Raw genomic sequence first — 22,038 nt, forward strand, 5'->3', positions numbered from 1 at the left:
AAGTGACTGTGATGTCTGCCTTCTAGAAGCTGGACTCTGATATCACCCACTACTGGTGGCAACACCAGAATTTCTATAGGGAAGTGACTTAGGAACAACCATCCTGCTGGAAGCAGCAGCTAGGAGCTCGTCTGGGCGCTGCATTCACACAGAAAGCACATTACTTTTACTGTAAATTATATCTTTATTTGGGTGGCCTTAGGGCATTGATAAAAACTGGAGGGTCAAAAGCACCTTCACATACATACAACTCGCACTTTAGATCTGCCACTGCAGTTTGAATATACACGTACCGCCTTATATACTGTATATAGTGGAGAAAAAACAGTTAGTGCAGGAATTTGTGAAATGAAGAAAAACTCCTATCTTATTAGAGCTGGAAGGGACTCAGACATCCTCAGGTCTGTGATCTGAAGGTCACAGGAGGAAGTGAACAAAATGCTGATAGTTACTGAATCTGGGTGACAGGAACATGGGGGTTTTGTTACAGTATCTTCACTAATTTACGCATATTTTTAAATGTTATAATAAAAGTGAATGAAAGAAAGAAGGATGGGAAGAGAAGGAGGGAAGAAGGGAAAGAAGGAGGGAGGGAAGGGAGGAAGAAGGGAGGAGAAGGAGAGAGAAAAAGAAAAAAGGAAGAAAAAGAAAGGAAGAGAGAGGGAAAGAAAGAAAAGACAGAAGAAAAAGAAAGAAAGGAAGAGAGGGACAGAAAGAAAGAAAGAAAGGAAGGAAGGAAGGCAGGCCTCAAGTCTTATGGAAAAGAAACACTGGTAGCTCCCCCCTAAACCAAGGATGAAGAGTGACCACAGCAAAGGACTCCACACTCCACACTCTGCACTTACACGTCTATGTAAACCAGGACCCACCCTCTGACCCTACGTTTAACATGGATGGGTCTTTCACTTTCGCAGAAACTGTCACACCAACTGCCTCAGCTCTTGGGAAGAAGTGACCCCTTTTGAGAGGTTCAGCAATGAGGGTCTGGATCTATCCAAAGGTAGAAAATCAGACAAATCAAATTGCCCCACGTGTTCAGTTCTCTGTCCATCTTTTCTGTGCCACTCGAAAGGCAAACACATCTGCCGCCCAGCTGCACAGCTTCATCACGGACAACCAGATGGGCTCTTATTTCATGGATTCTAGTTGCAATCCTTGTACAGACTCTTTTATTTTTTGAAAACCCTTCACTACTCAGCAGTCCCAGAAATGCATGTCAGCTCTTCATATGCCAAATTACTCACCTGCCATTTCAGAGGCCAAGTTCAGAAAGTGTTTAGACGAGAACTTAGAGGAACTTGACTCAATGAGGAGCGGGAACTGGCTCTTCGTGGCAAACTGAAACGAGCAGACAGACCTCCTTGTATTCCACGCCAGGTGTGGTTTTTCTCTGCTGCTGAGTACTTATCTGGCCCTACATAGGCTAAAAAACCTCTGGGAATGTTGGTGAGGCCCCTTGGAAGTAATTTTATACAAGGTCCAATCAATTCACTGGAAGGTTACTAAGAGCCTGCTAGGTGCCAAGTACTGTGCTATGAGCTGGAAATATGGTACAAATGACCTCAAGAAGGTCAACGTCAAGTGGGTAAGATTAAGAAAGAGGTCAGCAATGATAATCCACTGTGGCATGTATTACAAGGTGTTTACACAAGCGCAATCACAGGAAGACAGAAAGAAAAGGTTACAAAGAGGACATGGCATTTGAGTTGCGTCTTGAGGGGTGACAAGGCGGGCGCCTACTGACGGTATGGGAAGGAGAGCAGGAAGCACTGCACGAGGAAGGGACAGCAAGAAGCGAGGCCCTGGCCCACACACGGGTGTGAAATGCACACACCCCATCCATTGGGTGGATCAATCTTCGGGCAAACGTTACTATGTGTCTTCAATGTTCCTAAGCTGGGTGGGGATGACGCAGACAGGACTCAGAAGTGGTCCCTACACAGAAGGGCTCATTGTAAAGTCTGCTCAGAATTGCTGGTAAGCGTCTCAGCTCGACTCAGACTGGAGGTCAGAAAGGTCTCTGCTCCTGCCCTGGGCAAGAGCATCTCACACAGAAGGAACTCAAGCCCCCCAGGACCAAGGAGCTGAAGGAACAGCAGGGCCAGGCAAGCCTTAGGGACAGTTTCTGAGTCAGCACAGTACGGCCCTGTCGGCGCATCCTCACCCCTTTCACTAGATTCTCCCAGATCCTTTCCTTTCTAAAATCTGCTTCTTGACCACCCTCCCCCTGCAAACACACACACTCACCAAAGACCCCACGGCGGACTTTCCCCTGGACTGCCTTTCCCAGCAATGCCTCTGACTCAAAACTGTGTCCCTCCCCCAGAAAGTCCTCCATCCCTTCCACCATGAAGACCTCAGCCCAACGTTAAGAGGAAGATGAGCAAAGTGAGTAGGAAGATGCGAATGATTACAATTCTCTCAATCTCCCTGAGGCCTCATTTGTTTTTTGTTTTTTGTTTTTTTGCAGTACGCGGGCCTCTCACTGCTGTGGCCTCTCCCGTTGCGGAGCACAGGCTCCGGACGCGCAGGCTCAGTGGCCATGGCTCATGGGCCCAGCCGCTCCGCGGCATGTGGGATCTTCCCGGACTGGGGCACAAACCCGCGTCCCCTGCATCGGCAGGCAGACTCCCAACCACTGCACTACCAGGGAAGCCCTGATTTTTTTTTTTTTTAATAGCATCATTTAACTCAAATTATAGGTAGCATTTCAGGCAGTCTGGAAGGGATGTTTTAGGGTGGGGACTTGTTTCAACGGTCCTTAGATTCCACAACCACACAGGCTCCCACACCCATGAATAAACTTGGCCCTGGGAACGAAAGAAGAAACAGTTCTCCCACCTGAGAGGAGACAGCCTCTGCTGTTCTGTTTGGGATCCACCAGTTTATGGGGAGCCCTGGGCTGGCCTGGGCAAATCTGCATCTCTTCCTGAAGGGCTGGAAGGCCGGTTGGAAGGGGGCGGTGGCAGTCAGCTGCCCGCAGCATGGTAAGCACAGCTCTGGACCCGCGTCTGCCCCAACCAGTTCCCAGCCTCGGAGCCCAGCCTGTCCAGCCAGGGGCTCAGAGAAGCCTGGGGCCCTCAGCCGGAGCACCCTCCTGTCCCCCTTTATTCCCACTCCCAACCTCACTCTATCCTCTTGTTCCTTCCCCAGGGGCCCGGCACTCTGTGGATGTTCAGGGAAACCTGGTCCTGACTCTAGCAACCCCTCTGCCGCCCACCAGGCGCAGCTCCTGCCCTTTCTCAGGTTCTCACAGGAATCCGATCAGGACTTCCTAGCAGGCCTCCGAATCCCAGGCTCTTATCAGTGGTGAGCCAAATCCCATATCTCCTTCTGGGACACAGCTCTAGCAGAGCCATCTCTGGCCCAAAGCCCACCCCAGCTGGGCCTCCCCTGAGCAGAGAATTTATCTTTGGGGAGCTGAAGCGCCAGGCCCTCCTCAAAGCCTCAGGTTGAATACCCACTGATAAGGCTCGGCCACATCCTAAGGGGCGTCTCCTGGTGCGCGGGTGAGTGGTCCTGGAGGCCCGTCCTCCAGCAGCTGGGTGTGGCATCGCCTCACCATCCCTCAGAAAAGGCAGCTGCGAAGAAGATGGTGACCACAATCCTCCCAAACCGGAGGATCGGGAGTCTGGGACGCTTTCACCTCTTTGTTTCTCCAGTTTCGGGAAAACAGACAAAAGTCATCTCGAGGGGTGAAGGAAAACTGATCAGCTGACGAGAACTCAAGGAAACCTCGGCTGTTTCGCAGGCTCATTCGTTTATTTTCTGTCCAGTCACCCTGACAGCCCCTACTGGGCTCGCTTCCCTTCCCTGTAAACAAGCGGCTCTAATTAAACTCGTTCCATTGCATAAAGGTATATAACCTTGAAGGGCCCACAAAAAATGGCTTCCCTCTGAAGACTTCCAAAAGCGCGTGGTCCCTTTGTCAGGCCCCGGACAAGGTTAATTTATGTCGTCGCTATCTTACTCTGAAGAACTTGAGTTACTGCACATCTGCTCTCTGCCTAATCTTTGCAGGAACATTGTGGTGGTCTTGTCAGCTCAAAACACCTAGTGGTCTCTTAACTGTTTCCTGCCCCAGATGTCCAGGCTTTCGGATTTGATTCTCTCTCCGCCTGGGCCCCCGGAGAAGCTTTCCACTGCCTTTCAGGCAGTGTCCTGGCTGTTCCGCGTCCCCGGACTCCAGCTCGGGGGGACTCCCGCTCCCAGACACGCTGACTTCAGGTAGAGACTGGGAAGCCCGGCAGGAGAAGAAAGCAATTATCCCTTCATGTTCAAAATGGAGGGAAAAGATGATATGAGAGGGGAAATTATGCAAGAAAATATGGATGCCAGACAACGCTGTTCTTCAGTCTGTGGTTGCAATTAGAATTTTTTTAATTGAATAGAATAAAAATATCAGCGTATATTACATTAGTAAAGGCATTCTTTTGTAGAACCTTTGCTTTAACTGTGTGTGTGTGTGTGTGTGTGTGTGTGTGTGTGTGTGTGTATTTTCTGGGTTATACTTAAAAATTCCTTCCTATGAGTTGCAAAGTAGTTTGAAATCCTGGTGTAGTGCATCTGCAGCTGTCTCAGTTCTACGGCTTTAACATTTCCCATCAATGTGACTGTGACCGAGTCCATTATGGTCTCCGAGTCTATTTTCTCAACTACAAATTGGGAGTGGTAATAATATGCACCATATTAGGGTGACTGAGAGGCCCCAATAAGATAAAGTGTGTGTGCGCTTTACTGCAAGGTTCTATGCCAATCGAAATCCACCTCACACCCCAGGAAGGGCTTCACGGAGGACGCCCAAGTTTGGTACCGGATGAGAGAAAGGGAATCACGGAGGAAGCCTCAGGCTCAGGTGTGGCTTCAGGACCTCACACGCTGCTTCATTTATTTAACAATATTTACTGAATGCCTTCTGTGCATCAGTGACTATTTGAGTGACTGTGGATAAACAGACAAATGCTCTGACTCCGTGGAGCTGATGTTCCAGTGGGGGGCAGCCAAATTAAAAGAAAAAAATGATAGTGTGTGACATGACGTTGAATTCTCTGCGGAAAATGGCCTACAAGTAGACCAGTGCATTTGTTAGCAATTTTATCTAAGATCCCACGTGATTTTTTAGCAAGTTTTGGTGGCTGAAAATGTTGGGAAACCACTGTATAACTTTGCTACTTTGGGGTGATGTGGTATGTAAGGTACCCAAAGACCCTTTTTGCAAAGGACACCCTCGGAATGTGTTCCCTTTAAGAGCTCTCTGGGATAATCCACCTTGGGCATCTTTTGATGACATCACCATCAGTTTTAATAAAAAGCAGCTTTAAATCAACAAGAAGGGCTTCTTGTCTAGAAGACAAGTAAACACATGGAATTTGTTACCTGAACTAGTTGTAGAGCCAAAACATAGACAGGTTCAAGACAGGCTTAGATAAATACATGGATAATAAATGTTTAATGGCATTTCAAATTTTTAAAACAGATCACACGAACTATACGGCGTCCTGAGAGCTCGTGAGTAATCTTGGCTTCTTTGTACCAAGCCAGTGGCTTACGCACCATCCCCATCATCAACACTATACAACTGCTGTCTGGTGACTTAAGTCCCGGGTCTCCAGCTCTTGTGATAATTTTTAGCAGCCAAGTTCAAAGGCTGGGAAACCAAACCTAAGGCTGGGAATCCTGGATACTCAGCCTCGCTTCCAGTTTTCATTTCTAAGTCAGTTCACATTTCTAAGACCCACACTCTCCTTTACAAAACTAGTCTCATTGACCTTTGAGGCCCCACTGAGTGAAGGAAAAACAAAAAGAGAAAACCGCTGATATAAAATTGTATCATGAGAGGGACTTCCCAGGTGGTCCAGTGGTTAAGACTCCGCACTTCCACTGCAGGGGGGCACAGGTTCGATCCCTGGTCACGGAACTAAGATCCCACATGCTGCGTGGTGTGGCCAAAAGAAAAAAATAAAATAAATAAAATTGTATCATGAGATCCTATCCATTTTGGAGGAGAAATCAGCACACTGTTGCCATGACACTTTATGAGGTAACAACGAGCGTGTGAATTAACCATGCTAGAAGATCTGACCCTAGGTCTTACACACTCAGAATCTTGAATTTGTCAGCACATAGAAGGTGGAACTGTTTCTCAAAGGCAGTGCTCATTAACCAAACTGAGATTTACATATAAAAGCGAAATTCAAATTTTTACTAAAAAGGCAAAAATATATATTGCCCTATGGTCTAAAACAGGGTCAGCAAACAATGGCTTGTGGGCCAGCTCCGCCTGACGCCTGTTTTTGTAAAGTAAGTTGCGCTGGAGCACATCCAGGCCCTAGGCTTACGTATCGTCTGGGGCTGCTTTCCCCGCAGGAGCAGCAGAGCTGCGTTATGGCCACAGAGCTGCTATGGCCTGCAAAGCTGAAAATACCTGCAATCTTGCCCTTTACAAAAAAGTCTGCCGAACTCTGGATGTGAATATTTTTGTTAATACAATTAACACATTCTCTCCTTGAAGCAGTATAAACTAAAGTGGGAAGTTTGTTTAATGAGCATAGGAACAGAACAGGTGGGCTTCTTTGGGTGATGTGAAGGACTAATTCTCAGCTGAGAAAGTATAAGACAGAGTTGTCTATTACAGAGGAGCCATAATATTAAAATCCACCAGACAAGCTTCTTTGTCCTTTGGGCTGTGCTTGAATGGACCCTGCCACACTTTTCTTCTCTCTGTCTTTTGTTATTGTGCCTCCGTTGCTAAAGACTCCCCATCAGATTTATGTAGCAGGCCGACCCTCAGGCTTCATGTAGCATGAACAAAACTGGTCCTGTTTCCTCCCTCCACAGAGCCAGCTCATCACAGTGACACAGCTGAACGGAACACAGAAGTGACTCCAAAGCCATGACGTGAAACATAGCTATGGACTCGGTGCTCTCAATGGTGGTAAAGGATGGCTACTCCTGGCAACACAGCCAACTTCTGAAAATCATCTTTAGCTCCCTCACGCATGTTACACTGCTAAATCTTCTTTCTCCTTTTTCAAAATTCCATTATGCTGTATATGAGATGTCTTCATCACACAGGCAGACCGCCTTTCTCATTTCGAGTTGTATTTCTCTAGGTATCACCATGCCTTTTCTTATGTACACCAACTTAGTGTCTCCTAGTTCTGTTCTTCACTCCTCACCAAGATGCTATGGCTAGGGAAACAAGAAAAGAAAGAAAGAGAGAAGGGGGGGGGAGAAAGAGAGAGAGAAAGAAAGGAAGGAAAGAGGAAGGAAGGAAGGAAGGCAGGAAGGAAGGAAGGAAGGAAGGCAAGAAAAAAGGAGAACAGAAACAGAGAAGAAAGCTCCTAATTTGTAAATCTTATTCCTGCCATATTTCAATAAAGTTGTTGCATGTTGACTCGTGTCCTCCCCCTCCAAAAAAAGATGTTGACGTCCCAACTGCCAGTACCTCAAGATGTGACTTGTCCATTGTTGCAGATGTAATAGTTAGGGTCAGGTCATACTGAAGTAGGGTGGGCCCCTGATCCAATATGATTGGTGTCCTCATAAGAAGGCAGCCATGTGAAGAAAGAGACAGAGAACACCATGCAACAACGGACACGGAACGGGGGTGATGCAAACCAAGAAACCAAGCAATTGCAGGTAAACACCAGAAGCTAGGAAGAGCCAAGGAAGGAGGCCCCTCTATATTTCAGAGACAACATGGCCCTGCTGTCATCCTGACTTCAGACTTCTGCCTTCCCGTACTGTGAGGCAATACATGTCTGTTGTTTTAAGTCACCCAGTTGGGGTGTTTCATTACAGCAGCCATGGCAAACTGATACATAAATACACTGAACCAAGTCTTGTAGCTCAGGGCCAGACTGTGTGCCAGACTATTTCAGGGCATTGGTTTGATAGCTGAACCCATTCTCTTTTTCCCATTTTTGGGGGGCTCCTCATGTTCGGCCCCACTTACTTTCTGCATGTAAGATGGCAGACATTTTGCTGTAAGAATTATTTCCCATCTACCTCGATAAATCCTTTTTAGAAACATTCTGCACTAAGCACTGTGTCTAGTACAAGAACACTTTCCTAAAACAATGTGTGGAAGTACCTCTTCTTAGACATTTCTAACACATGTCAAGTTCTCTCTTCCGTGGGTGTGCAGTGGGTTAAGAAACTAAAACACTCGTCCACCCACTCCAAGGCCTTTCTTTTCTGTGACTGTGATTTACCACACTGCCCATTAACCTCAGCATCTGGAACCAGGCCACACTCCTCCCCCAAATCAGACACATCCTTTACGAATGGACCAACATCCTTTAAGAAACATCGAGACTCATGCAGATTCTGGCTCCGTCACTGGTAAATAACAGTGATGATGATGACAGGAGTCTTTGGCTTTTTAAGCCATAAACTTAGCTCCAGAGTTTTGATTCATAGCTGGATACGAAACACTGTGGGAACTTTGATTAGCAGGTGGTCCCATCAGGTGGATGAATTGTTTCTACTTTCTCCATAGTTATTCACAGTTCATTTTCCCTTCAGGATTTTTTAGGTAAGGGCTTGGAACTCTAACATGTTTGGGTTTTAAATTCTGGAAGGCACGCGGTGGAAATTTTTGGCACTCTCTTCTGAGTGATTTATGTACTGCTCCCATTGGATGATCTGTTTTACGCATGTGTGAAGGACTGATGCTCTGGAAACGTTTGCTTCAAATTTGCATGTGTTGGCCCTTCTGCACCCTGCACTTCACACTGAAATGAAAAAACTCCTTCCCCGAGAGATAGTTACACTACATCCTGAGGGAAAAGATCTTGAGATCCTTTCACCCCTTTTCTTTCCCACTGGTAAGCATCATTAAGAAGCCAAGAGTAGGAAATCTGATTTTAAGATCAGCTGGGAAGATACCCAGCTAAAATAACTTGGAAATATGTTGGGAATTTCAAAAACATGATGTGTGGAGAAAGGATAATTAAAACAAGAATCTCTGAGGCCTCCAGAAAGCAGCAAAGCAGCAAATTCTGCTAAGGCATCTGGTAAGAGTTTCTCTTTGATGATAGCAGACGATTAGTGGCTCTTCCACTTCTGAGAATGAACGTTGCCCTTGTTAAACAGAAAGAGCACTGTGAACAAGTCATCTCCAAATCACCCTGAAGGTAGCGGTGTTGAAGCATCAGCCCTCTTGGAATAACTCCTGCCAGAGGCATCCTCTAGGACAGTGACAAACATGCTGGCTTCATAAAGAATGGTATCAGTCCCAGAATTAAGAATTTAGAGCTGGAAGATGGCAGAGATATTCCACTGGGTTTTAGACAGGCCGTTGAGTCTATCCATTGGGCACCCGTCAATAAATAAGATTATGTCATCTTGATCTTTCACTATCAGTTGGGAACCCCATGGGCTGTAGGGTCAAGCCCACTGGGCAATAATCAATAATAGCCCCGTGCTAACAGGGGTCACGTCTGGCAGTTTGGTTTGTCAACAGGAACCCTGTATTCACACACAGAACTGAGTCTAGCTTATGAATAATCTTTCTTCATCTAGGATAACAAGCGATTTTCTAGTGGCCCGTCCCCAGGCTTGGTGCCATGGGAGAGATCAATGTACCCAGATGAACCCCTATGAAGGCAAAGACTAGTCTGGGTGCTCTTCCAGCCAGCCTTGCATCAATTAGCGTCCATGAGGCAGACAGGTGGCACATTAACGAGAGTTCAAGCAAAGGAAGCTGAATGAAGAAGCAGGGTGAAGGGAACCACGAGGGATGCTGACATGCTGGGAGGAGCGACAGCAGTGATCTGTCACCACCCTGGAGTCTGAGAGAACACACAGAGGGAGTGGCACTCCCGGAGCCTGAAGCGTTGGAGCCATGGGAGAAGGCGCAGGTGCTTCTGCAGCAGATGATGGCGCCACTACTACAACTGCAGTGAAGCAGGAGGGACTAGGAAATGAACAGGGGCCTCCTTTCTCTTCCTAGCCTGCAGTCTGCTGGGGCCACTCTCCTTTAGTCTGAGCTCAAGGCAAGCTCTCCTTCAGTCTGAGCTGGGAGAGGTGACGGAAGCAGCGTACAAAGAAAATCATTCTGGCCATGGGGTCCCAGATGGACTGCACTGGGGAGCAACTGGAGGTATGAAGACGGGTTAGGAAACTACTCAAGCTAAGAGGTAGTTCCGGCATGAAGTGATAAGGGCTCAGACTGCAGTTATGACAGTGGGAAGGGAAGGACAGGGCAGACTCAAGAGACATTGGTGAGGATGACAAACAGGCCTCGGCGACTAATTGAAAGTGTAGGGATGGCTGAGGAGAGGAGGAAACCACGGTGCTCAAGAGGTTTGCAGCCTAATTGACTCGGAAAATGATGGTGTTATAGAGAGACGTGGCGAGTTAGCTGGAGAGGGGGAGGCTAATAATTTACTGAAACAATTATGATGATTTTAAGGTTCTGGTACACCATCTGGGATGATATTTATTGGAGGTATTCTTCTTCACACGAATACTTCACCTGGGTTCAAGAGCTCATAAATGGCCTGGCTGTCCACCGTTTCCCCAAACCCCAAACCTAAGACATCCTCATCAATCCTTTCTCCATTACTCCCAAATTAATCAGTCTCCAAATCCTATTCATTTTACTTTCGTTATCTCTCAAATCTACCCACTTTCCCCAATCCCATACTCTTTATCTTTGTTTCGACCACAATCATCTTTCACCTAGAATTCAGCGATTCTTTACCAAATGGTGTCCTGCCCCACCCCCATCATTTTCCACAAAGAAGTCAGCCAGGATGGTCTTTCTAAATAAGAAATCAGATTCTGCCATCTGCAGATTATATCCCTTCGGTGGCTCCCTTGGGATAAAGCCTTAACAGAACATGATAATCTTCTCATAGTTGACACCTGTTTCATTGTCTGCCCTCATCTCTCATCATTCCATGTCTCACCTTCTATGTCCCAACCACACTGAGCTATTGACATTTTCTTGAATGTGTCACACTCTCTCTCACTCCCAACCTTGCACATGACTGCCTTCTCTGTCTGGATTATCTTCCTTCTTTCACAACGCATCATTCTCGACATCAAACATCAAAATATCCCTCCTCCTTCAGGGAGACTTTGCTGACATCCCAAGGCCATTCTGGGTATCTCTTTTCTGTGTTTCCTCAATATTTTATTTGTCCTGTATCATTGCTTGTAACACTGTGTAGAATTAATTGCTTATTTGCTTATGTGACTTCCACTCTAGATCTATGTGTCTAACCACAAAAAAGTATTTGTTTAATGAATGAATAAATAAAGCAAGTAGACACATTGTTCTCTTGGTATTTAAATCAATTCAACAAGCTGGCACTGTATAACTACTATTTGCTGTGCCCTGTGCTGGAGGTTGGGTGTATAATGGTGAGTGCACTCCTGCAGACAAGAAATGTACAATCTAGTAGAGTAGAGTCAGTGATAAGTCAGCAAATATATTACACAAAGTGTTCAGTAATACGGAAGGGTCAGATGAGTGCAGTGGAAAAGGCCTATACTTAAACTCAGACTGAGGTTCAAATTTATTCTCCAATTTTTATATGACCTTGAACAAAAGGCTGAACCTCTTAAACCCCAGTCCTTTAATCTATAATGAGGACACAAATCCTATTTTAGACCTTATTATGATTAAATAATAACCGTAGGGCATCATAGGGTTCGTAGATGTTCAATAAATGCTATTTTCTTCCTTTACATGTTTTGCTGTTGTGTTTGTGCTGTCATTGTTCGGAACTTAAAACATCTTCGGATACACCTTGTTAAAATGTAACAGCGGGTGATGGGGCAGTGTGGGGGTGGGGCAGAATTTAATCACAGAAAGGGGCTCAGATATTTCCTGAGAGCTTTTGCTAGGGGAAGAAGGAAAGGTCTCTGGGAAGGATCCAGAAACAGGCAGAGACTCAGTGGGTGGATGTGCACGGGAGGGGGAACTGGGATCTGATTGGCATGTTGGCCTATGACTGATACTGGCCTCCTCATTTGAAAATCCTAGGAGTTCCTAACGTCCACAGAGTTTTCCGGCCACAGCTAAGACCCATCCACTCACAGCTCTCACACATTTTCTCCTTCTTTCCAACCAGCTCAAAAGGACCGCGATGTGACCAGCAACAGCAGCAGCAAAGCTAAAACTGCAGGCTTGCCTCTAGCTAACTATATTTCTTCACAGTGTCTTTCTTTTGTTTCTTCTTTAATCCATCAGCTCTTTTCCTGGCCCTATTCCTGCCTTAGTTTGAGATCTCTGCTAAATTTCCCCAGATCAGGGATTTTAACGTAGCAGTGGGTTATCCCCAGTGAGCAACGAGGGCAAAAATTGAGTACAAAACAATAAAATGGAAGTAAGAAAAAAAAAAGAAACCAAAATAAATATCAAAAGCAAAGAAAGGAAGAAGAAAATTGGACTCTATTTACAGATGGCATGAGTATTTGTGCTGAAAATCTCAAGGAAATCTACATGACAGCTACTAGAATTAATATGTAAATTTAGCAAGGTGGGAGAGTACAAAGTGAAGCATCCAAAAGTTAATTGTATTCTGTACGCCAGCAGTAAACAATCAGAAAATTAAATAATAAAAATTCGATTTGCAAGAGTACCTAAAAACAAACAATACTTAGGAATATATTTAACAAAAGATATGTGAGAACTCGTCACTGAAAATTATAGAACATTGCTCAAAGAAATTAAGGAAGAATCACATACATGGAGAAATAATCCATGTTCATAGGTTTATTGGAAGGTTCCGATTCATAGTACGTTAAAATTCACAGGTTCATTGAAAGATTCAACTGTTAAGATTTCAATTCTACTCAAATTGACTGAGGGATTCAAAGTAACCCCAGTCAAAATCCCAGCCAGTATTCTCCCTGAAACTGACAAGCTCATTCTAAATTTTATTTGGAAAGGTGACAGCTCTAGAATAGCCAAAACAATTTTGAAAAAGAAGAACAAGATGGACCTTGATAGTGTAAGAAGAACTTATGCTATCTACAAAAATCGAGATAGTGCAGTATTGACAGAAAGACAGACAAAAGGAACAATGAAGCAGAATAGAGTCCAGAAAGAGATCCACACATATATGTCTAATGATGCTGGAATGACTGGATATCCATATGCAAAAAAAAAAAGTGTCAACTCAAACTATACACAAAAATTAACTTGAAATGATCATAGACCTAAATGTGAAGCCTAGTACTATAACATTTCTAGAAGAAAACAATGGAGAAATTTTAGTGACCTTGGGTTTTGTGAAGATTTCTTAAATAGGAGAGAAAAACCATGAGCTATAAAAGAAAATGCCAGTAAGTTACTTTATCAAAATAAAAATTGGGGTCTTTAGGGCTTCCCTGGTGGTGCACTGGCTAAGAATCCACCTGCCAATTCAGGGGACACAGGTTCGAGCCCTGGTCCGGGAAGATCCCACGTGCCATGGAGCAACTAAGCCTATGCGCCACAACTACTGAGCCCGAGTGCCACAACTACTGAAGTCCATGTGCCTAGAGCCCGTCATCCACAACAAGAGAAGCCACCACAATGAGAAACCTGCTCACCACAATGAAGAGTAGCCCCCACTTGATGCAACTAAAGAAAGCTGGCATGCAGCAATGAAGACCTAATGCAGCCATAAATTAATTAATTAATTAATTAATTTTTAAAAATTGGGGTCTTTAAAAGACATTGTCAAGAAAATGAAAAGACAACCAAGAGAATGTAAAAAATGTTTGCAAAGCATATATTTAACAAAGGACTTGTATCCAGACTATTTAAAGAACACTTACAATGCAATAATAAAAAGACAAACAATCCAATTAAAAAATGAGTGAAAGAATTGAACAGACACTTCACTAATGACAGTATACAAGTTGCATGAAAAGATGTAAATGACACTAGTCACCAGGGAAATGGAAATTAAAACTACCGTGAGATTCCACCATGCACCCATTAGAATGGCTATAATTAAAATGGACAAAACCAAATGGAGGTGAGGATGCTCAGCGACTGGAATCCTCATACACCCCTTCTGGGAATATTATATGGCTCAATCATTCAGAAAAAAACCTTTTGGTAATTTCTGAAAAAGTGAAACATATGACCCAGATGTTCCACTCCCAAGTATATACACAAAAGAAATGAAAACATATGTCCACACAAAGACTTGTACACAAGTATTTATAACAGTTTTGCACACAATAACCCTAAATTGGAAATCATCCATAGCAGCTTTATGCACAACAATCAAAAATCAAAACCAATCCAGATGTTCACCGGCAGGTTATGGATAAACAGAAAGTGATACATGCACATGGTGGAATATTATTCAACAATAAAAAGAAACAAACTGCTAAATACACACCAAAATGAATAAATGTCAACATCATTATGTTGCGTGTACGATGCCAGACATAAGAGTATGATTCCATTTATATAAAAGTCTAGAATATTAAAAAAATCTGTGACCAAAAAGCAGCTCTGTTTTGATTGGGGCCAAAGTAGAAGAAGGGAGGGACAACAAAGAAGCAAGGAGAAATTTTGGAGAATGATAGACATATTCTCCATCTTGATTGTGACAGTAGTTCCACATGTGTACACACTGAGTTGTGCATTTTAAATGGATGCATTACATTGTACGTAAATGATATCTCAATAAAGTTGATTTTCAAAAACAAAGAAGGCTAGCCCAATGCTATGTGTCTCCATATACCTACATCTCTACATATAACCACCAATCTCTGGAACTTGAACTTGAACTTTCCAAACAACATCAGTTACCTCACAGTCTCACACAATGAGGAACGCATTCGCTGTCCATTTTCCTTTCCTTCCTGTCATGCATACGTCCACATTTCACTCTGTCTACCACTCCACCCACAAACTAAAAGTGTGAAGTTCCCTTCTGACTAATGCAACAACTTTAGACTCCCCCTGAAACAACAAACACAGCAGCACGTGTGCATGGCGTATGTGCGCCCTTTCCCCCAAAACATCCCTTTATGGGGGGCGCTATACAAGGAAGCAAGTGATGTAATCATTATACGTGATAACTAAATGGTTAGAGGACAGGAATAAAGAATTGTAGGAGTTAACTATGAATCTGTGATGATACATAAATCATGTCACTTTGGAGTGGATTATTGAGGAGGAAGGGGACAACCATTTTCAGATTAGCTGCATCAACACGGGTGTGCAGGGACTTCCCTGGTGGTCCAGTGGTCAAGAATCCGCCTTCCAATGCAGGGGACTCGGGTTCGATCCCTGGTCGGGGAACTAAGATCCCACAACATGTCGTGGGGCAAGTAAGGCGGCGCGCTGCAACTACTGATTTCTAGCGCCTCAACTAGAGAGCCCGCCTGCTGCAAACTACAGAGCCCACGCGCCCTGGAACCTGCGCACCACAACTAGAGAGGAGCCCGCATGCTGCAACTAACACACCGTGCAGCCAAAAAATAAATAAGTAAATAAAATGTTAAAAAAAGAGAGAAAGAAAACCACTGGATTTAAAAAAAAAAGAAAAAACACTGGTCTACAAGGTTTCACGGGTGTCCTGCACACCCTCACCTTCAGGTCACCTGCTACACAGAAGGTCAGCTAAACTAGCTTGTTTCCTTCAGTCTAGCCCAGAGGTCCCCAACCTTTTTGGCACCAGGGACCGGTCTCGTGGAAGACCGGTGGGGGTGGGGATGGTTCAGGTGGCAATGCGAGCGATGGGGAGCCATGGGGAGCGGCAGATGCAGCAGCTCACTCGCCCCCTGCTGTGCGGCCCAGCTCCTAACAGGCCGCACACCAGTACTGGTCCATGGCCCGGGGGTTGAGGACCCCTGGTCTAGTGAGTATTTTCTGCTAGTGGGGATTCCTTAAAGCTGCAATTAGTTAGCCTGATCCTATAATTTGCTGTGTTCCCAAAGCCAGTCACAATAATTCCTCCTGATTCCAAGAAGGTATGCCCAGCATCTAGAACATCTTTCTGCTATTGTCCACATACCCAGTCCTATTATTCTGACCAGCTGATGATTGATATTTGTGTAGGGTCTGAGTTCTGCTACTCGTGTCAATAATATTTGCTGACTCAGAGAAGCATTAGTGTAGTTAACGTAGAGGTCTTGCTAACCTCTGTCTCTTTCTGAAGGCCAGTTAGTATTGCTTCTGAGTTAGGGCATTGGAATCATGAAATTTTGCTGAATACGGTCGTAACATTTAATTCCTGCCAGTTACCCTCTGGTCAGAAGTATTAGAGGTCTGCAGATGGTCTGGCAAGGTTTCTAGAAGCAGTAGAAACCAGCAGCTGACTGCACAGCTATATAAAATTGAAAGCTGTTTCAAGATATGTACCATATGTACATGTACAAATCCATTAGGTAACATGGTGATCTTTTTGCATTATATGGGTATTAAATGCTATGGGAAATAAGGGACAATCAGAGAAATACATTGGCAAGGAAAAGAGAGAAACATGTATCGAAATCTTAACCTAGGATGGTTGCTTCCCAGTTTTTTTTTTTTTTTTTTGCGGTACGCAGGCCTCTCACTGCCGCGGCCCCTCCCGTCGCGGAGCACAGGCTCCGGACGCGCAGGCTCAGCGGCCATGGCTCACGGGCCCAGCCGCTCCACGGCACGTGGGATCTTCCCGGACCAGGGCACGAACCCGTGTCCCCTGCATCGGCAGGCGGGCTCTCAACCACTGCGCCACCAGGGAAGCCCTGCTTCCCAGTTTTAATAGGATATATTTCAGTTAAGAAAACATGGAGAAAACAGATGCAAGACTTAAAACTCTAAGACTGGTCAGTAACAATGAGTGAAAATAGCAATGCCTCTTTTCTAGAATCCTTAAGATATATTAGTGTCTTGTTTTAAATTAGAGAGAGACTAAATTAGTCTTTTTATGACAATTATGACAGCAAGTCTAGCACTATGGTTTTCATTTTAGGAGTGTTATAGATCTGCATAATATTGTAGGAGCAAGGAGTATGATCCTTATACCCACTGAAGAAATTAGTGATAAGAAGTTAGACTAGCAGAGAAATGAACGTTCAAAGGGAAACTTTGAAAAGATAATGAGATATTTGAATGAATTCAAGGAAACCTGTTTACCAGCTGTTTGGCTAAAAGTTCATGTAAAAAAATTCAGGGATGAGGCCTGCACTATTTGAAACTCTATGTGTCTTCAGGAGACCAACACTGGGATTAAAACTGAAAATCTTTCATCACTTTTCTGAATATTGGGACAATATGGTGTTCAATTGTAATCCATATGTTTAGCATTTTTAAGGTCAGGTTTCCTCCGGGTTTCATGAGCCATCAGGGAACCTCTTCTTTTAGTTGTGTAAGCCAAGGTGACTGTAATGAACCAGGGTACAAGCCTAGTTTTTACACACTTTTCATGATCTCTGTCCCCGATCAGAGAAGGATCTCTCTGGTCTGAGTCTGCCTGACACTGATGGCATGTGTGGGCACGTCTGCTGTACGCCTGCCTGGTCTGCAATTCTAGGTGATGCTGGGGTTTTAGAGGAAGAACGGATCATACTCTGACCCTCTCTGAGTTCAGAAACAAAACAGAAATAGACACCAGAAGGATCAAGGTGGGGAACACTGAGAGTGGCAAAGAATGGTTCCCCGCCAAAAGGAATTGTCAGCGGAAGTTTTCCTTTAGCTCAGGTTAGATTTCAAAAGACATTTCTCTAAGCGAAAGTTAATATTAAATTGGAGTTCAGAGAGTAAACTAAATTTTTTAAACACTGTAATCTGAAGCCATCTCTTTAGGGTAGCAAAGTTGAAATCCATATGCTAGCAGATGATCTTTGACTTAAAACAATTTTAAAGGACCGACATCACACTTTTTAATACTCCTTGTTATTATTAGCTCTATTCAAAAACACGTTTCTCACAGGTTCTTTGCACACTGTTAAATGTGCAACAAAGGTAGACGCATTTATTTTTAAGTGAGGAGAATTTTCAAGGACCTTAGGCCTCACTGTTCAGTTTGTACAATAAGTGGGTGGGACATTATATGGATGACCCGGCATTCATGGGTCGCGCTGAAGAATAAATCCCTTAGAATTAATTCCTATCTTTTTTCTTGAATTTTGGTACCTGGCTGTTTTTTGCAGTGGCATCTTCCGTCTTTTACCCCAGTTTACAGTTCTATTCTGCCCCCATATCCACGTCTGGTATTCACCACAAAGTTGTTGAAGAAGTTATTATTGAACAAATCATTGTTGAATCAAGGAATTTTCTACCATAAAGCAGCAAATTAAACACTATGTCTAAGTTATTGGCATACGCAAAGATGAAAACCCACAGGCCTCGTAAAAGAACCTTTAGGCAGCATATTTTTTACTGGCTTAATTTTTTTTACCTTTGAAGTTTTCCTTTCTTCTTTTTTCTGGAGATAACTGGAGTTTGTTGCTTAATTTTCTAGAGTTTTCTCAAGCAGCCTTCCCCCGAAGTCCAACGCTAGGGAGGCCGCACAGGTGAGCAGACCGGCGAGCGTGTGATTGAGGCGTAATCTTGAGTCACAGCCACGGTCCTGGTTAACTCGTTCTTGAAGGAGCGGGAGGGGGAAGGGGGAAGAAGGGGGCACCCTGGTTGGAGTCAGGGGGAGACGGTGGCTGGGGTGGGGAGGGTGGTACAGAGGACAGCACGGCCAAATGCAGCGGTGCTGGCAGAACGGCCAGCCGCAGCGCGGCCGGCGTTTCCCGGCCGGGTTACTAGCGTCGCCCGTGAGGCGCCTGCGCGTTACACCCAGAGCCCCGCCCCACGCACCCTTACGCCATCATCCGGGCCAATCAGAGTGAGGAGGTCCGGCAGTGCCGGAGAGTCTTTGCCCAGCTGGCTAGAGAGTCAGTGCCACAGAATTCACGAACATTCTCAACCAAGTCGTGACCCGACCTCCCGGTCTGAAGACTGACGGTTTTAGCATTGAATCCTGTTGCATCATGGTGACCGTGGTACTGACACGACCAGCAAGCTGGGCTTCGAGGAATTCTAGTGCTTGTGGAGCAACATCAAAATGTGGCAAACAGTTTGACGTTGACCGTTCAGGGACCATGGGCAGCGGTGAACTCCCCAGGAACCTTTGAGGCAGCAGGGTTCCGCCTGAATGAGCATCTCTACGACAGGATCATCGGACGCTACTCAGATGGGGGAGGGAACACGGATGTTGACAGCTTCATCAGCTGTCTGGTCAGACTCGTCAGATTTCTGTGCCTTCAAACCTCTTGACAGACGTGGCACCGGACAAATCCAGGTGGACAGCCAGGAGTGGCTGCAGCTGACCATGTATTCCTGAATGGGAGCCCCAGACCTGCCCCCTCATTGCCTCGCCGCAGGACTCACCTTGGACTCTTCTGTCTCTCCCAGGGCTGAGGCTGATGGCAGTCATACCTTCACGGGCCTTTCAGTTCTCCCAGCCCTTGGCATCCAGCTTCTCAGCCAACAGCCAGGGCCCAACAAGCTTCACCACGACCTGCCCGAAGGGTGACCCCAGGCCAGCACACCCAATCTCACACCCACTGCGTGACCCCTCTCCCGCACCAGTGCCATGTCCAACACTTGCGTTGCTTCCACATCCCAAGGGCCCTTCTCTCAGTTCTGGGAGGATCAGTCCAGTCCCTACACACCCTGGCATACCCATTCAGTTACCACCCGGAGAGCCCGAATTCCAGGCCATAACAGGCCCATATGCCCCAGTGCCTTTGTCTGTATTCTGCTCCCAGCCTGCCAGGCCCAAAAGGACAAAAATGTACCCCAGTGGCTGCTCTCTCTGAAAAAAAACCAGCCCAACAACTTTTCGCAGTCACTATAAATTCATGCATACCTCAAAGCCTTTTTGAAGAACTAACATACAGCTCAAGATTTTAACACTGCTATTTTGTGCTACAATTCAGATTTACTTAGTTAGCTCAGAAAAGTTCCCTCAGTACAGAAATCCATAGTCTTCCCCCCCGCCTTTTTTTTTTTTTTTTTTTTTTTTGCGGTACGCGGGCCTCTCACTGTTGTGGCCTCTCCCGTTGCGGAGCACAGGCTCCGGACGCGCAGGCTTGGCAGCCATGGCTCACGGGCGCAGCCGCTCCGCGGCATGTGGGATCTTCCCAGACCGGGGCACAAACCCGTGTCCCCTGCATCTGCAGGCGGACTCTCAACCACTGCGCCACCAAGGAAGCCTCTACCCCCCTTTTTATCTTGGGAAGTGATGGAACAGTGTAGAAGTTGAAGGATCTGTAACAAACGGGGTATTTGATCAGGTACTACCTAAGGACTAAGTACCCAGGGTTTTTGTTTTGTTTTTCATGTTGTATCATATCACCCAAAGAAGGAAGAGAACTTTGAACACTCTTCCTGAGAATAATTAATGATTGATTTGCTATGCTTGGAATGTGTAATGCATTGAGTTCCAGAGGACGTGCCTATCCTTACCAGTGGGCAGGAGAAAATGTACAAATCTTTCTGAAGAAAATATCTCTGATTGGATATCCTGCTAATGATCATGAGAGTGCTGTTTTGGATTTAAAGCTTGTTCTGCAACTCAACCCTAAACAGAAATTCTATTTTAATAAACAGGCAAAGACTAAGAAAAAACTACCTTATCAAGTGTGTGTTTGTAAAAACTCCACATCGCTTCCTTTGCAGGAATAGTCTTTGGCAGTAATTCTCATTCTGTCTCTGATGTTCATTAGATTGTATAACCTTGGATGAATCAATAGCCTGTAAAATAACTCAAAAAGTTGTTTTCAAGATTATATAAATGTAAAGATGTCAGACATTTAAGCATCATGTCTTGAATAGCAAAGCTATTCATTAAATACTAATTTTCTTTCTCTTCTCTTTTCTCCATATGTAGCATTTAAAACTTATTTTGTACACCACTTGGAATTTTATGTAAGCTTTGAGAAAATGCACTTTAATATCTGTGCTTTAGCAACATTGTGAAAGAATTTACCCCAGTTACAGGCCCCATTTACATGGTGAACAAAAGTATATAACATTGTGTGCAAATCAGGGCCAAACCTCTTTTGCAGGTCTTGAGACTAGTTAAGTATTCCCCACACTGAAACACTGCACGTTGGCCTGCTTCACCTGATCGAAGTGATGAGAGGTTAAAATCAGTGTGCAGAGCGCTTTAAAAATCTTGGGCAATCTTGAGCATCAAAAGAAAATCATTATCTGTTTTACCTTCCTTCTAATAGCATACTTAAGAATGAAAGTACATTTGGATGAAATCCAACCGAAAGAAAGTCTCCTCTGAAATGAGGATTCTGCCATTTCGAAGACTGTTGTGTGTATACTCAGCGGGATATTGTGCCATAAGCTTGGCATGAAAAATTGAAGTGAATAATGGGTAAAAGAAAAAGTATTCTTCAAGTTTAAAAAAATATTTTTCTGGGCAAAAAGGAAAGTGATTGTGAAATTTGAAGTTCTAATCATTCTGGCTAAAGGAGAACACATTTAAAGGGCTACGTTGGGACCAACATAAATGTGTCTTTGTTTGGGGTCAGGGTTTAATGCATAAAGGCCTTCAAAAGAACAACACCTAAAACTGTGAGGCATTCCCCACTCCTTCAGACTGGTCCACCAGGCAAGAATCCATCAGTGTGTCGGAGTCATTGAAAAGAAAAGGCTTAAAAAAAAAGAAGAGGCTTATCCCAGATGTGATGGTTAGGGATGACACTCAGTTGCCTCCACAATATTTATTTCCAACCATTTCCTTCATTACTTACAGAAACTGCCTCCTACCAGGAAGAGTGAAAACATCTGAAATTTGCATTCCAGCCTCCCTTTGGGCTAGTGCACGGGCGTGTGACCCAATTCTGGCCAATGTGTTTGAACGGGAAGTATTCTGGAGATAGAAAGCCCTTAGAAATGTTTTCCTTTCCCTTCAGTTAAAAAGGTACATGTATAGGGACTTCCCTGGCAGTCCAGTAGTTAGGACTCCACCTGTTTCCACTGCAGGGGGCATGGGTTTGATCCCTGGTCGGGGAACTAAGGTCCCACAAACCACGTGGCATGGCCAAAAAAATATATATATATATACTGTTTTTCCT

The 22,038-nt window shown here is 44.8% G+C and overlaps 1 protein-coding gene and 1 pseudogene across 1 annotated transcript in view; one reads left to right on the plus strand and one right to left on the minus strand.

The window, feature by feature from the left end:
- Window positions 1–22,038, minus strand: part of FUT10 (fucosyltransferase 10) — a 362,801-nt gene that overhangs the window by 68,512 nt on the left and 272,251 nt on the right. The gene's annotated exons all lie outside the window — the stretch shown is intronic.
- Window positions 15,706–19,286, plus strand: LOC115867849 (calpain small subunit 1 pseudogene; annotated as a pseudogene).

This window comes from Globicephala melas, chromosome 21, assembly GCF_963455315.2.
Source record: "Globicephala melas chromosome 21, mGloMel1.2, whole genome shotgun sequence".
Taxonomy (NCBI): domain Eukaryota; kingdom Metazoa; phylum Chordata; class Mammalia; order Artiodactyla; family Delphinidae; genus Globicephala; species Globicephala melas.